Here is a 15,015-nt window from a genome sequence, read left to right on the forward strand (position 1 = left end):
GAAGGGGGAGGGGGGAAAAGAGGTGGTGGTGATGGTGGAGGGCACTTAAGGGGAAGAGCACTGGGTGTTGTATGGAAAACAATTTGACAATAAAATATTATTGAAAAAAAAATAAAGATGATAGAATGTCATCCAGGGTACATAACACCTTCTCCTTGAGCAGGATAGTAAACCATTTATATCTTGGGATATATATTAAGATGTCACAAGTAGATGTGCTACCCCTTGAACTAGTCTCCTTCATCATTCTGACTCCTGCACCCCCCATTAAAACTGATCTGAAATCCCACTTACGGAATGTAATTTCTGTAATATGAATTCTATTAAAATACAAAAGTATTGGGGCACTAGTTAAGTGTTGGTTAAGTGTCAGACTCTTGATTTCAGCTCATGTCTTGATCTCATGGTTTGTGAGATAGAGCCCTGTGCCAGGCTCTGCAATTGACAGTGTGGAGCCTTCTGGGGATTCTCTCTCTCCTTTCTGCCCCTCCCCACCTCAAAATAAATAAATAAACTTTAAAAAATACAAAAGTATTACAGAGTGATAGGAATGAGTGAATAAGTAAATGAATGAAGGGATGATACTGCAATTAATAGGAAGTCATTCATAAGAACTGACTTGGATTATGAGGATCTAGGACTCTTTTCTATGATTGAATAATATTGCATTGTATATATAGACACAACTTCTTTATCCACTAATGTCATGAAGAACACTTAAGTTGTTTTCATACCTTGGCTCTTGTGAATAATGCTGCAATGAATATGGAAGCACAAATATCTCCTTGAGATAATGATTTTATTTCTTTTGGATATATTCCCAAAAGTAGGATTATTGGAACATATATATGATAGTTCTATTTTTAGTTTTTTGAGGAAATTCCATACCGTTTCACACAGTGGCTGTACCAGTTTGCATTCCTACCAGTAGTGTACAGGGGTTTCCTTCTCTCCATGTACTCACCAGCATTTGTAATGTCTTGTTTTATTTTATAATAGATATCCTAACAAGTATAAGTTAGGATTTTGACTTCCATTTCCCTAATATTTAGTGATGTCGAGCACCTTTTTCATGTACTTGGTGCCCATTTGTATGCCTTCTCCGGAAAAATGTCCATTCAGGTCCTTTCCCCATTTTTTAATTGTGTATTTGTTGTTTCTGCTATTGAGTTGTATAAATTCCTGTATATTTCAAATATTAACTTCTTATTGAATATATGATTTGCAAATATTTTCTCCCATTCCATAGGCTGTCTTTGCATTTTGTTGATGATATCCTTTGCTGTGCAGAGCTTCATGATCTGTAGTTGTCCTATGTATTTATTTTTGTTCTTGTTACCTTTGGTTTTGGTATCAATTCCCAAACTTTATTGCCAAAACCAATATCAAGAAGCATACCCCCAATTTTGTCTTATAGAATTTTTATAAGTTTCAGGTCTTATATTCTAGTCTTTAGTCCATTTTTTAGTTTATTTTTCTGTATGGCGTAAGAAGGAGATCCAGTTTGATTTGTGTCTGGCTGATCAGTTTCCCCAAAACCCCCATTTATTGAAGAGACTGTTCTTCATGCATGGTACATTCATTCCCCACCTCACCTGCTCTCTCTCTTGCTCTTTCTCTCTAATAAATGTATTTTTTAAAATGAGCTTTTAGTTTCATTGATTTTTTTCCTATTGTCTTTCTAGTCTTTTTCTCACTTCAGATCTGTTAAAATTTGTTTTATACATTTAGGTGCTACAAAGTTCAGTACATAAATATTTACAATTGTTTTATCCTCTTGATGAACTGACCACTTCATCATTATATAATGACCTTCTTTGTCTCTTGTTACAGTCAACGATTTAAAGTATTTTTTATATGAGAGAAGAATAGCTTCCATCCTGCTTTCTTTTTGTTTTTATTTGCATGGGATATCTGTTTCCATTATTTCACTTTCATTTTATATGTGTCTTGAAAGCTGAAGTGTCTCTTCTAGGCACATGATTGGGTCTTTTTTTAATCCATTTATCAATTCTACATCTTTTGATTACAGAATTTAGTTCATTTACATTTAAAGTGATTATAGATTGGTATACACTTACTACTGAGGTTTGGTTTATTGGTTTCTTTTTTTTTTTTTTTAATTCTGTAGCTCCTTTGTTCTTTTCTTCCTCTTTAGTGGTTTAATAATTTTCTTTAATGGTATGCTTAGATTTCTTCTTTTTATCTTTCATGTATCAACTACAGGTTTTTGCTTTGTGGTTACCATGAAACTTACATAAACTATCTTATCATTATTAACAATCTATTTTATGCTGATAGGTAGTTGAGGGTGTGCCAAGACCAAGCAGTGTCCCAAAAAGAAGGATCTCAAGCATGTAGATACAGGCTAATTAGAAGCTAAACCTTCACATAGCAGCTAAGAAAGTATGTACTGAAGCCACTTCCATGGAAAAACAAGAAGATGGGCATTTTTACCTGCTTCCTCTACACTAAGTCCAGACAGACACCTGCAAGGGAGGTGGGGGAGGAGAGGGGTGCTTCTATTCCAGTGTTAAAAATCTTTTTTTTTCTTTTTTTCTTTTCTTTTTTTTTTCTTTTTTGCTATAGACCCATGGGATTCAGGAATGCAAGCCCAACTATTAGAGCTAGGCAATTTTGTCACCCATCCCTTGGGTAGCAGTTATAAAAGTTAGGACACTAGATGTTTGGACAAGCTCACTAGCAACTTGGTGTTACTGTTGGAGTGAGCCAGAGGGAAAAGGCAGAGGTAATGTTCACTGGGTTCCCTGGTTTCTCAGAGAATCACAGCAACCCCTAGATGTACCCAAATTAGAAGCTACATCCTTGGGGCACCTGAGTGGTTCAGTTGGTTGGGTGTCTGACTTCAGCTCAGGTCATGATCTCATGGTTTGTAGGTTTGAACCCCGTGTCAAGCTCTGTGCTGACAGCTAGCTCAGAGCCTGGGGCCTGTCTTTGGATTCTGTGTCTTCCTCTCTCTGTGACCCTCTCCTGTTCACACTGTCTCTCTCTTTCTCTCTCAAAAATTAAAAAAAAAAAAAAACACTAAAAAAAAAAAAAAGTTTGATCCTCAGGCAGCAGCTTATAAATATGCATTCAAACTTCTTCCAGGGAAAGACAGGAAGACAGGTGCTTCTGACTGCTCCTCTCTGCCCTGACCCCTAGGAGGATAGTCACAGGGAGTGTTTGCACACCTATTAAGAACTACTTCTTTGCTTACTACAGTCCTTAAGATCTTGCAGAGACAAGGCCCATATACTTTCAGAAACTGGTGTTATGAGGACTCATCCTTACAATGGGAGCTTAAAAGTGAGGCACTAGAAGTAAGCCCAAACTTTTTGCTCCTCAGTAAGAAGCTAGGAAATGGGGGTTCCCTCCCAACCATATGTCACTGTGTCAGGGATGGGGTGTATGCCAAGAGTGTGTCTCAGCCTTTCCTACCTGTTTCAATATGTATTTTCTTTTTCCCAGTGTGTAGGACTCACTAGGCGAGTTTCTGAATTTCTTTCAGAGGGAACTGCTCCACATGTGGCTGAACATTCAGGGTCTGTGGAAAGAAGAAAGTTCAGAAGCCTACTATATCTCTATCTCTACTCTGATACTCTCTTTTAATCATGCTAGGGATTGATGGTTACCCAAGGCTCATGAGTCTGTTTTTCAGCCACAGTGAGTCTAATTTTTTTCTTTAATCAATACATATTATTCTTTAACTTTGTTGTACATGTTCCTGCCTCTATAAGTCAAGCATTTTGGATATAATTTTTATATCAAAAATATATTTTCGAGCAAGATATTGGACTAGTTTTTATTTAAATATTTCAGAGACAAAGCAGGGGAGAGGGGCAGAAGGTGAGAGAGAATCTTAAGCAGGCTTTACACTCACCATGGAGCCCTGGAGTACGCCTCGATCCCACAACCTTGGGATCGTGACCTGAGCTGAAATCAAGAGCTGGATGCTCAACCACTGAGCCACCCAGGCACCCTGATATTAAACTACTGAAGTACAAAGATTTAAATAAAAAAAGAATCTTAGCCCTCCGTGAGGTCACATCCTAGTTAAGGAGATAAAAATGTCCAGAAATAAATGTGCTAGGGGCTCCTGTGTGGCTCAGTCGGTTAAGTGTCCTACTTCATCTCATGGTTCTTGAGTTTGACCCCTGCATCAGGCTCTGTGCTGACAGCTCAGACCCTGGAGCCTGCTTTGGATTCTGTGTTTCTCTCTCTCTCTCTCTCTGTCTTCCCCTCCCCTGCTCATGCTCTCTCTCTCTCTCTCTCTCTCTCTCTCTCTCTCTCTCTCTCTGTCTCAAAAAAAAGAAAACCATTAAAATTTTTAAAAAAAGAACTCTGCTTTAGGCAGGTCTATTCCTAGCATTTGCTGGACCAGAGCAAGCATACAAATGGAGGTTCACATACTCGATGTCTAAATATTTTTAAAAATTATAAATTAAGGTATAAACCATTGTATAAAATATTTTATTTTTCTACCTTGACAAATACGCCTTCTTAACAACATGAACTACTAGGTTCAAATTTAGAATTCCTGAGTTCCTCAGAGTTCCAGGCTAGAAATGAATGTCATTGAGGAAGCTGTCCTTTAGCCCCAAGCCTGTACCTTCTCTCACCACCTTCACTTCAGTTCTTTTACCATTGGGCACATGTATGTGGATACAATAGGCAACAAGTCTACACTCCAACCAGATTCTATCCATTCCTTAAACTTAATGGTGCTCACACCAACTTCATGGACTATTCTCAGATGTAAAAAGCAGGGAAAGCCCCCCTGGCAGTTTCTAGCATGATACTGTGGCCCTTTGTGTAGGAAGTTTTATAGTAACAGGGTATCCACAGCCAAAGCCAGAAAGGGGGAGGTTAGGGCTTTGGGTAACATCCCTTTGACCACATGGACCTCTCTCTGGCTGGAGGAGGGTCAGAGATGTTTACATCAGGGTCCTTCTAGCCCACAATTGGGATTGGTACTATCTATGGTTATCTTAAAAGAGGTGTCCACAAAAAGCTAGTGGATCTCTGAATGACAGTTGTTCTTTCAGAAGTGGGGAAGTTTTCAGAGAAGAGATGGCATTTGAGCTGGGTCTTACAGCATGAGTGGGAGTTCGCTATGCAGAGAAAGGAGGGAAGGGCACGCCAGGAAAAGAAACAGCATATGGGAAAACACAAAGTTTGAAAGAGTGGCATATTCAGAGAATGGTGAGAAGTTCCTTGTGGCTGAAGCGTAGGGGGCATGTGGGAGATGAGAAGAGATGAAGGTGGCAGGGTTTGTGGAAGGGAAAGACTGGGGAGGCATCATGATGAATGTTGTTCTCCCAGGAGGCACTGGAGATTATGTAATGGTAGCAAGGCACACTCTAGGATGAGCCTTGTGATTTTGGAGAGGACATCTGGCAGTATGGACAGATTAGAACTGGGGAGATGAAGTGATAGGCAGTTGCACCCAGTAAACAATGACACATAAGGCCCTATTATCAATCATTGGCAGCCTATACATGAATATTCTTAATTACATCCAATCTATGGGACTGGATAAGAAACATGGAGAATGAAGAATAAGGTTTCAATTGCGCAGTCATCCCCAAAATAAAACTATGGATATTGGGACAGGGACTCAAAATGAAGAGATACTTAAGAGGGAAAATCAGTATAATGAGGCTACGTGGGTAAGAAGGGGAAGGGTAACTGAAGGATTGAGGATGACTCAGAGGCTTCTAGCTTCAGGAGATTATAATGGTGCTGAGATGAGACTATGAGAAGGGGAACAGCTTTCTGGAGTTAACAAAATTCACTTCATTTCTATGGTATTATCCTCACGTGAAAGCATAGTGTCAGACCACAAGATCTCTGGCCACTAAACTGAAAGACCTCCAAAATTTTGCAGTTTTTCCTTTTTCTGCCACTTAAACCTTCTCTGTCTTGGTCCTTTTTGAAAGACTGTCAATTTTTCTATCTCTGTGGTCTCCAAGACCCAAAAGGGACTGTAAATCAAATCATTCTATATGTTACAATTACAAGATTAGATGAAGGTCAAAAAATGGACACAGACTCCTCTAAAATCTGCAAAAGAGGCCTTGGGGTAATGAGAAGAAATGGAGGTGTTTGTTTCTAATCCTTGTCTATTGGCTTTATCTTCCATGAAGGGCTTTTTTTTCATTTTTGGAAACGCTTGGTTTTTTTTTCCTCCTAGATCACACCAACGTTGTTGGAAAATCTTTTATACCACCTCTGTGCAAGCTTGAAATGTAAAGGCAAACTTCAACTCAGCCATTTAAATTTCTTCCTCCCATTTCTCCCAAATGGCTTAGACAGTTTAAAGGGCCCTAGAAGCAGCATTTACAGATAGCTCAGTCCTAAGAGAACAATTGAGTAGACTGGCCTAGAAGTCAAGCCGGAAACTTTAACCCAGGCCTGGTCGAAACCCTGGAGCAGGGCCCAGGTGTGCTCTGCATAGCCCACCTACCTGGCATGGGAAGCTGAGCCCCATCTGCTGCGCCGGGGCCAAGACCAGCTCTCAGACGGGCGCTTAGGCTGTCCTCATGCGCCTGCGTGCTTCTCCCCCACCCAGCCTGTCAGTCTGGTGCCACTGCAGGACTACCATGCAACCACGAAAATATCAAATACAACAAAAGCAAGTAGCCCAGGAAGGAAGACGACAATGAGTAGGATACAGACCCATTATCAATGATTGCTTTCTGTTTAATAGAAATACTTCTGTTTCAGCAACTTGAGTTACGTAGATATCTGTGATCGTGATTGCCATATACAAAAATAATAATGAAGGCATTTTTTTACATTCTTTCAGGCATATAATTCTAAAGAGATTGTTTGAAAGACTAATTTCTTCCAATTATATAAACATACTAAGAATGTTCTCATGACTTTTTAAAAAATATATTTATATTCCTCCATTTTTAGGTTGTTAATTAATTCAAGGTTTGGGTTGTTTTGTTGTTGTTGTTTTCAATAAAAACATACTTCTGAAAGACCTCAATTATTTGCTCTTCCTAAATGTTTTTCATTGCAAGGATTAGAGGTGATAAATCACATTCAGTTTATCTCCTACGGTTTCTTCTAGCACGTTGTCAACTCCCCTCTCACCCTCATGCGCACACCCCCTGCATCGCAACTGCATATGGGACAGTGTAAAGGCTGTGGGATAAGTGACACTATTAGCACAGTGTGGTGGCTTTGATGTGCAGCTCTCGGCAGGGTTGCCAGAAGAGTGACAGACTCCCGTTCTAATGCGAAGACTATTTCTCATTTACACGGTTCACTTCTAATAGTCTTATGTTACCATTAGTGGCACAAAGCAGACAGACATCATGGCTGAAAAATCTCACTTCCTTAGGATTAGATTATTATATTAAGTGCCAACTTTCTGTATGCAATAAGCCCTTAATTAAAAATAAAAATAAAGAAAAATATTTTTACAAAGAAAACTACTCAAATCTATAATTGGTATAAAAATGAGGTCGATTATTTTTACTTTAATTCAAATGAGGAGTGTTATATCCCACCTACCACCACCCCACACTCAGGGATAGGGTTATGAAAACTCAAATGTTTCGGTGCAATTTTATAAGCTGTCCTAGTCTCCCTGCACGTGCCAGTGTTCCACAAATTTAGTTTGCCAGTTTCTAAGCCTTGAGCAAAACGCTGTTCCCAAACAGGAGCGACGACAAAAAAATTAATGAATAATTTTGTATCTAAAAATAAACCATATTAACAGTTGAAAATCAGAAAAAGAAACAAAAAGGATCAAAGGCACACAAGAAAATGGAGCGGCCTGTGCTCTGTGAATGGAGGAGGAGCTGACCAAGAAGCAGTTAACCAGTAGGTTTAAAGCAGAAGCCAAGCTACCTATAAATGTGGGAACATTTTAAGTGTGAGAAAGCTGTGAAAGGGGACTTAAAAGAACAAAAAGTACCATTTGTTCCCCTAATTAACTTTGAAGAGTCTAATTAAGGGCAACATAAAAGCCTAAGAAATGCTGGTTATTAGGCATGTACTTTAACTTGATCAGTGAGATGGTGGTATTCTTGTAAACAAAGATGCTAATTTCACCCAGCCCAAAATAAACTTCTCTGCAAATATCTCACAACATAATCATGCAGTACCTTGGGAGCAGAATCCCTATCTAGTGTAGGCTGCCTCTTGAGGTTCCTAATTCTAGGCATTAATGGCACTCAATTTACAGATGCATCCTGATAATTTGGTCTGAACACAGACACCCTTGAAAGGAGTCTTCTTTATGTCATACTGCGACTTGCCTGGGCAGCTCTAAGAATTGACCATTTTAATCATAAATACATAGAATTTTATCTCTAAAATGAAGAGGAGAAGGACAAATTTAAAGAGCATTTGTATCTGATTAAACCAGTACATCAGAGGGCACCTGCATGGCTCAGTCCATTGAGCATCCAACTCTTGATTTTGACTCAGGTTATGATCCCAGGGTCATGGGATTGAGCCGTGCATTGGGCTCTGTGCGGAAAGTGGAACCTGCTTGGGATTCTCTCTGTCTCCCTCTCTCTCCTTTTCTCTCTCTCTTTCTCAAAATAAATAAATAAACTTAAAAACCACAATACTTCAGTATTATTCAAGGTTAGGTTAAGATTTGCTTTTGCTTCAGGAATAGGCTTAGATTTTAGTTTGAACACACAAACAGATTTATGGAAAAAAGACATTTCTTTTTAGAAAAGGAATTTGCCAGACTTATATGTTATTATAATATTAGAAAAATAGGATCATACAATTATGTTCTTATCTAGTTTTCCTTTAGTTGCTCTAAGTGGCATGAACCCTCATTCTAGAGTTAAAAACTGTAACTTCTGGAAACCTAGATCATGTTTGATTTGGCGAAGACCAGTATCTTCAGTTGGGGAAACCCAGATGGAGATATTTTCAAGGCATGCTTCACAAGGATCTTCTAATAAGACCATTTTAAAGAGCTTTGCATTTCTTGTGATAAATGTATGAAGATTTTTATTATTATCAACAATATTAAACACAGGAACATTTGAAGATAGACAACTGTGGCTTTATGATACAATCACACCAAATGGAACTGCTAACCCTATTTAGTGTTTTGAATTAGCCTTACAAGTGACATGCTATTAGAACTAACCCTAAAGCTTGTAGGTAGGAAAAGAGTGGCTTCTGTGATGCTCTGAGACTTTGGTTCTAACATCAGCACTCGAAAGGACAGCTTTCAAAAAAAGGCAGTGTCTAACAGCCTTGAGACGAAGGATTATAGATCATAAATAAAATAAGTTTTAAAAATAGATTTTGGCATACAGATGCTCCTAAGCATTTTCTCCTGCTCGAGTCTCAATAGCTGACTGCCTGTTCTTAACCTGGCAGAACCTGTAGGGAGAGCCATTGTGCTGAGGGCCTACTGCCCCTGGAGAACCCACTGAATATAGAGTTACAGACCACCAAATGACACATCGCAGAGCCAGACTGAAAGAGTGGCACAAAATTAAGCACCCTAGACCTGGTAACAGAGTGACCTAAATTTTAAATGTGAAAACAAAACTCTTAGTTGTCTTGTGCATCGATATGCACGGAATATATAGAGAACTGTTTGTACAAAACACTACATATGTGTTTTTAAGAATAGCAAAAAAAGAGGGCAGAAAATAGACATAAGAATCAAGAAAACATCCAGAAGACAGAATCATTGATTCCCTTCTTATAGGCTGAGATCGTTTAATTCAGCCTTGAAATTAATATTCAGAAATTACTGGCCCCGTGAAAATTATGTTACATTGCTCTAAACTGCAATTATGTTGTCCGAGAACACTCCTGCTTCCTCCCGACCCAGCCACTTCCGTCCCTTGATACTGTAGTTCTTTCCATCACTTTGGTAATCATCATCTACGAGAAGCAGATACAGACCCAGGTTACTCACACCAAATCCCTTGAAAAAAACAGACTAGAATGAAGGGCAGGGTCCATTTCAGACCCACTGCCAAATATAAAGTATTACCTAAGATTTTCTAAGCCTTGATCATAACATTCTTAACTAATTTTATCTTCATATTCCTCATCAGTTGGTGATAGGAATTATCCCCAATAAAAGCAATGGAGACAAGAATCATTTTCTTTGTGAAAGGGATTAGAACATAAACATTCTATAGGTTTTTGGTAGACTATTCCTCTCTGATTTGATCAAGGCTCTTAGGGCTCTTTATGGTATTTTTCTGCTACGCTGGTCTGTGAGCTTCTGATATGCCTATAATACTCAATGTGGCTTTACTTGTGGCAAGAGACTAATTTAGTGCTAATAGCTGCAACACCTCACTACCTGTGCATAGCTCTGGGTGAGAATGCTCAGTCTGCACATATATCCCTTTATTAGCTTTTTAACTCATTTATAGTCTTTATTTTCCACCTTAGCCAAATTAACATCAACAACAACAAAAATGAATTGTTACTGAGGGCATTATAAGTGTTGGCCTATAAGTAATACATGGATCATTTTTCATCCCTTTCCAGATTAAAAAGTTTAGTGAGAAAATAAAGAATTAAGACTGAGAGGTACCTAGGTCTGTATTCTGAATTTCTTTTTCAATTTAGTGGCTACCTAATACACATTTTCTCAAAACTTACACCCTTACAATTTAGGGGATTTCTGTAAGGGAAAAAGTCCCTCTCTGGCCTTCTTATCAGAAGATAGAGGATTACATATGAGATCATGTAGCAAACTGACCCTTCTTCTCCCTATCAAAACAAAAATCAGGCGTCATTTCAAAACCTTAGGAAAAGCTAACCTTCTGCTTCCTCCCAGTAGTTTCTCTGGGCATCTAGAAGCATACTTCTTGTGGTTATCGTACTCAGCTTTGGGCCCTGTCTTGACAGGAAAAAAAAAAGTCTTCAAACTCTATTAAGCTTTTCTCTTCAAAGCTACATTTCTTACAGGTGGTATTTGAAGGTGTGCTTAACAGAATTCCACATCTGTGTGGGAAAACCCAGAATATTCTCTCCCCCACAAAGAATATTCTCTAACAACATGTTCAGATAAGCTGTGGAAGCCTAACTTTAGCCTCCAGAGTATAATACGAGAGATATGCTGTCAACCCACACCCACCCTGCTTGATCCCTGGATAGATGAAGGCTTTATCCCAATGTTCGAACACCTCAGGCACAACATATGACTACAAAAACAATTCAGCAAGATACACCAGAATACATTTTTGTTGTGTGGAGGTCAGTGATTTGGGATGAAGTTACAGACACACACATTCACAGGAAATAGCTGTTTTCCTGCCATAGATGGGAAAAAAAACCCACTGGTGAGAATGTAGTTTATCAAGACATAGAAGAATAACCCTACAAACCCTCTTTTTATGCCGTACACGTAATACGTACGTAATAAATCCATACTCTGCTTCCCAGTCTCCTCATGTGGACCAACCATATCTACCCAGGATAAGTAACAAAAGGTTGGAGTCTATTTGCAGACATGGGGCAGAGAGGAGAGAACTCAGTTTCATAGATAAAGCCTTGGAATCATTGAGAACGTGCTGTATCTACTCTTCTGAGTTAACCACTTGGACAAGCGAGGAGTGAGTGGTGCTAGAAGAGGGTGAGGGGGGCAACATGAATGTTTTGCAAGAATTGTTATATTTCAGCCATTTAAATTGACACATCCCCAAAAAATGGGTTTCAAAAGCAGGCTGCAGGTGAATCTAAATTGCACAAACGGAAAAAAAAAAAAGGAAAACAAGAAAGGTGCTAAAGATAAAAGTGCAAATCTACATACCATCTCCTGAAAGTTATTCATTATTAGCATTGTGAAATACCTGAAAAACGTTTGTGATTTCTGTGTGACTTGTTTTATTTTTTAACAAAAATTCTGCGTTGGTGTTAAACAGATTTTCAACCCTCAACAAACCAGATGGCTAATCCAAAATTATTACATGAAATATGAATAGGAAACTAAGAACTGTACTCTACAAAAAGATAATGAGAATTTTTCAGCAATTTACATTTTTACCAAATAAATTATTTCTATTTCATTGGTATCTACTTTGGAATTGTAACAAATAGTCCCAGTGATAATTACCAAATGTCTATATTTAGGGAAAACTAGCACATGTGTATCATAAATAATAGCACAAATTGATATTTCTGAATTGCCTGTTTTTCTAGATATAGACATTTGGTAATTATCGCCAGAGTTGGCACATGAAGAGGTGTTCAGACAATTTTAAAAATGCATATTGCTTACTCAGACCATGCACTAATGATATTTGGCAATGTAAATCCATATTTAGGTATGTTATGATAAGGTGAGATCTTGACCCAACAGATAATAAAGGAAAGGTATATGCTTTGGTTTAGCAAGCACAATCACTTCTCTTTAGGACCACCAAAAACAGTACTGTCTGTGCCTGATAAATCACTTGTTAATCTAATAATGGTCCCAAGGGGAAATAACTTTGACCTTAAAACTGTTTACTGCCCAAATATTATTTTTGTACCTTGGCACAAAGTAGTTCATTAATTCTGCATCACTTTGTCTGTCTCCTGCAGCTTTTAGTTCTGACTTATTGCCTGACTGGCAAAGAGTAACTTCCAACAGAGAAAGGCTAAGCACAACTTGGCCAGAAAGGGCTTGCTTTTGGCTCCTCACCTGGTAGAGCTGATGTCTGTGGAAGCAAGTCTCTCTTTTCTGCTCAGGTAATATGCAGGGTAAATACAGACAGCAAATGCAGGCAGCAGATGGAAGACGTGCTTGATTCCGTCCACTATCGTGTCTGGCCAACTCTTGGCAAATATTCTTTTCAGAGCACAGGGAAACATGTGAAACACCATCAGCCATTACCAGGTGACATTAATAACAGCGATGGAAGCTGTGACCTGGGCACTGGGGAGGACCAACTGGCTGGTAGTAACGTGAAGCTACTAAACCAAAGCTCTCCTGCTTGTTGCCAGTGTGAGAGGGTGATGCAGCTCAGTGGGCTGCTAATGAGAAGCAGAAGAGGAACACAAAAGCAATGCCAAGAGGCATAAGAAAAGGAAGGAAGATAATTAAGGGACAGCATTTAAACTTCAAATAAAATCTAATTTCTGTAGCATTAAGATTAAGGAACAGGCCAGTTTGGACTAACCAATAATAATTTAACAAATATGTATGCAATGCTTGGGCAATAAGAACAAGAACAGAGCAGAACAAAATAGATGGAATGGAAAAACAAGAACAAAATGCATTAAGACGTAGTTAGTAACACACTTAGGCCAAATATCAAAACAACCGCATGCTAGGGTAAGTTAGTTAGGGGAGATGATTGTTGGTTCTTGGAAGGTTTCTAAGGATTGGACAAAAGTTTTCTAGACTAAATGTCTTCAATAATCTATTAGTTCAAATTAGATGAAGAAATGTGCAATTCATATAATTAAGTGATAGTTCTCTTTTTTCTCACACATTAATTCACAGGGCCACTGATTCACATCTTTTTGGTTTTTGTTGTAGTTGTTAATGATAATGCCTAATAAGACATAGTGTAATGATCTCATATTCTGACAGAGACAGAGCTCACCTGTTATTCCACATGCACCCTTGCAATGTTTTTCTTCTCCTCCTCCTTCTTCCTCCTCCTCCTCCTCCTCCCCCTCCTCCTCCTCCTCCTCTTCTTCTTGTTCTCCTTCTTCTTTTTCTTCTTCTTCTTCTTCTTCTTCTTCTTCTTCTTCTTCTTCTTCTTCTTCTTTTCATATATCAACTTGGCTCACTACAGTAATCACAGTAGGTGTTGCTGTGAAGGGAGTTTGCAGATGTAATTAAAAGGTCACAATCTGTTGAGTTTAAGTAACATATTATCCTAGAGAATTTGGGTGGGCCTGATCTAATCAGTTGAAAGGCTTTGAAAACAGAGCTGAGGCTTCCGTGAGACAGAAAGAAAAGTCCACCTATAGATAGCAGCTTCCACCTAAGCCTGTGAGTTCCAGTCTGCTTTGGATCTCGACTTCTTGGTGGCCCTCTCTGTGGACTTCAGACCTGACTATCCAGCCCCAACAATTTTGTAAACAAATTCCTTATAATAAATCCTTTAATATCTATATCTCCTACTATTTCTACTTCTCTAATTGATTTCCTGACTGGTGTATCCCATACAATTTTCTAGCCTCCCTTGCAATTAGGTGGAAGCTGTGTGACTAGTTTAGCAGATGGACTAAAAGGTGAGAGTAGACACACATCATTTGCATGCTGAGAGAGCTAAAATAAAAGCCAGTGTGCCTCCTCTGTGTTCCTTTGTCATTGGCTACCATGGAGGCCATTGTTTAAATGCTAAGGCCACAGAGACAAGTAGCTTCTATCCCAGAGTCACAGAATGGCAGTATCCCCTGAACTGCATCAGACTTTGTGAAATTGAGAAACAAGCCTTCCTTCTATTAGCTTCAGATTCTTTAACCTCATATACAGGTTTATTTATTATATTGGAATAGCTTTCTTGTCCCACTTAACTTACTCCTGACTTTCTTTCAGACCTCTATATTCATAGGCAGAAGGTACTCAGAAATTCACTAGACACATTTTTGTCATAAGTTATGAAGCAGTAGCACTAGTGCTGGGTGATAGGAAACTTCAATTTTTTGGTAATGACTTACACTAAAAACAAGACAAATGTAGAAAACAAACACTAGGTCAAAAGCATGAGTTGTAATTAGTGAACTGACTATAACTATTAGCAGGACCTTTGTCACTTTGTAAAATGAATTTTAAACTTGTTTGTTTTTAGTTCCACCACAGCCCACATTTATTACAATCTAAAAGGCTCCTTTGGTCAGAGGCAAACATGTAAAGGGCACTCACATTAAAGAAAGAAAGAAGAAGAATTATTGCCCTATTAATGATGTTCAAGGATGGCAAAATAATCTATACAATAAACTGGAGGGCTGGTTGACCGAAAAATATAAAAATTTTGACTCTTCAGTTTTATTGGATCATGATCTATGTGGTTTGGCTATTGATGAATAATTTCATATTAGCCCTTTTGACTT

At 38.6% G+C, this 15,015-nt stretch overlaps 1 long non-coding RNA gene across 3 annotated transcripts in view; it reads right to left on the minus strand.

The window, feature by feature from the left end:
- Nucleotides 1-13,656, minus strand: part of LOC115294615 — a 78,293-nt gene extending 64,637 nt beyond the window's left edge. For 2 of the 3 annotated variants that reach the window (XR_003909998.1, XR_003909999.1), the window contains exons 1-3: nucleotides 13,557-13,656; nucleotides 12,650-12,796; nucleotides 3,442-3,547 (exon numbers count right to left, since the gene is read on the minus strand). This is a non-coding gene — a long non-coding RNA (uncharacterized LOC115294615). Of the gene's footprint in view, nucleotides 1-3,287; nucleotides 3,548-12,649; nucleotides 12,797-13,556 lie in introns of those variants that run through there. The other variant, XR_003909997.1, reaches the window with a different exon arrangement.
- Nucleotides 13,657-15,015: the final 1,359 nt, after the last annotated feature.

The sequence above is a fragment of the Suricata suricatta genome, chromosome 6 (assembly GCF_006229205.1).
Source record: "Suricata suricatta isolate VVHF042 chromosome 6, meerkat_22Aug2017_6uvM2_HiC, whole genome shotgun sequence".
NCBI lineage: Eukaryota > Metazoa > Chordata > Mammalia > Carnivora > Herpestidae > Suricata > Suricata suricatta.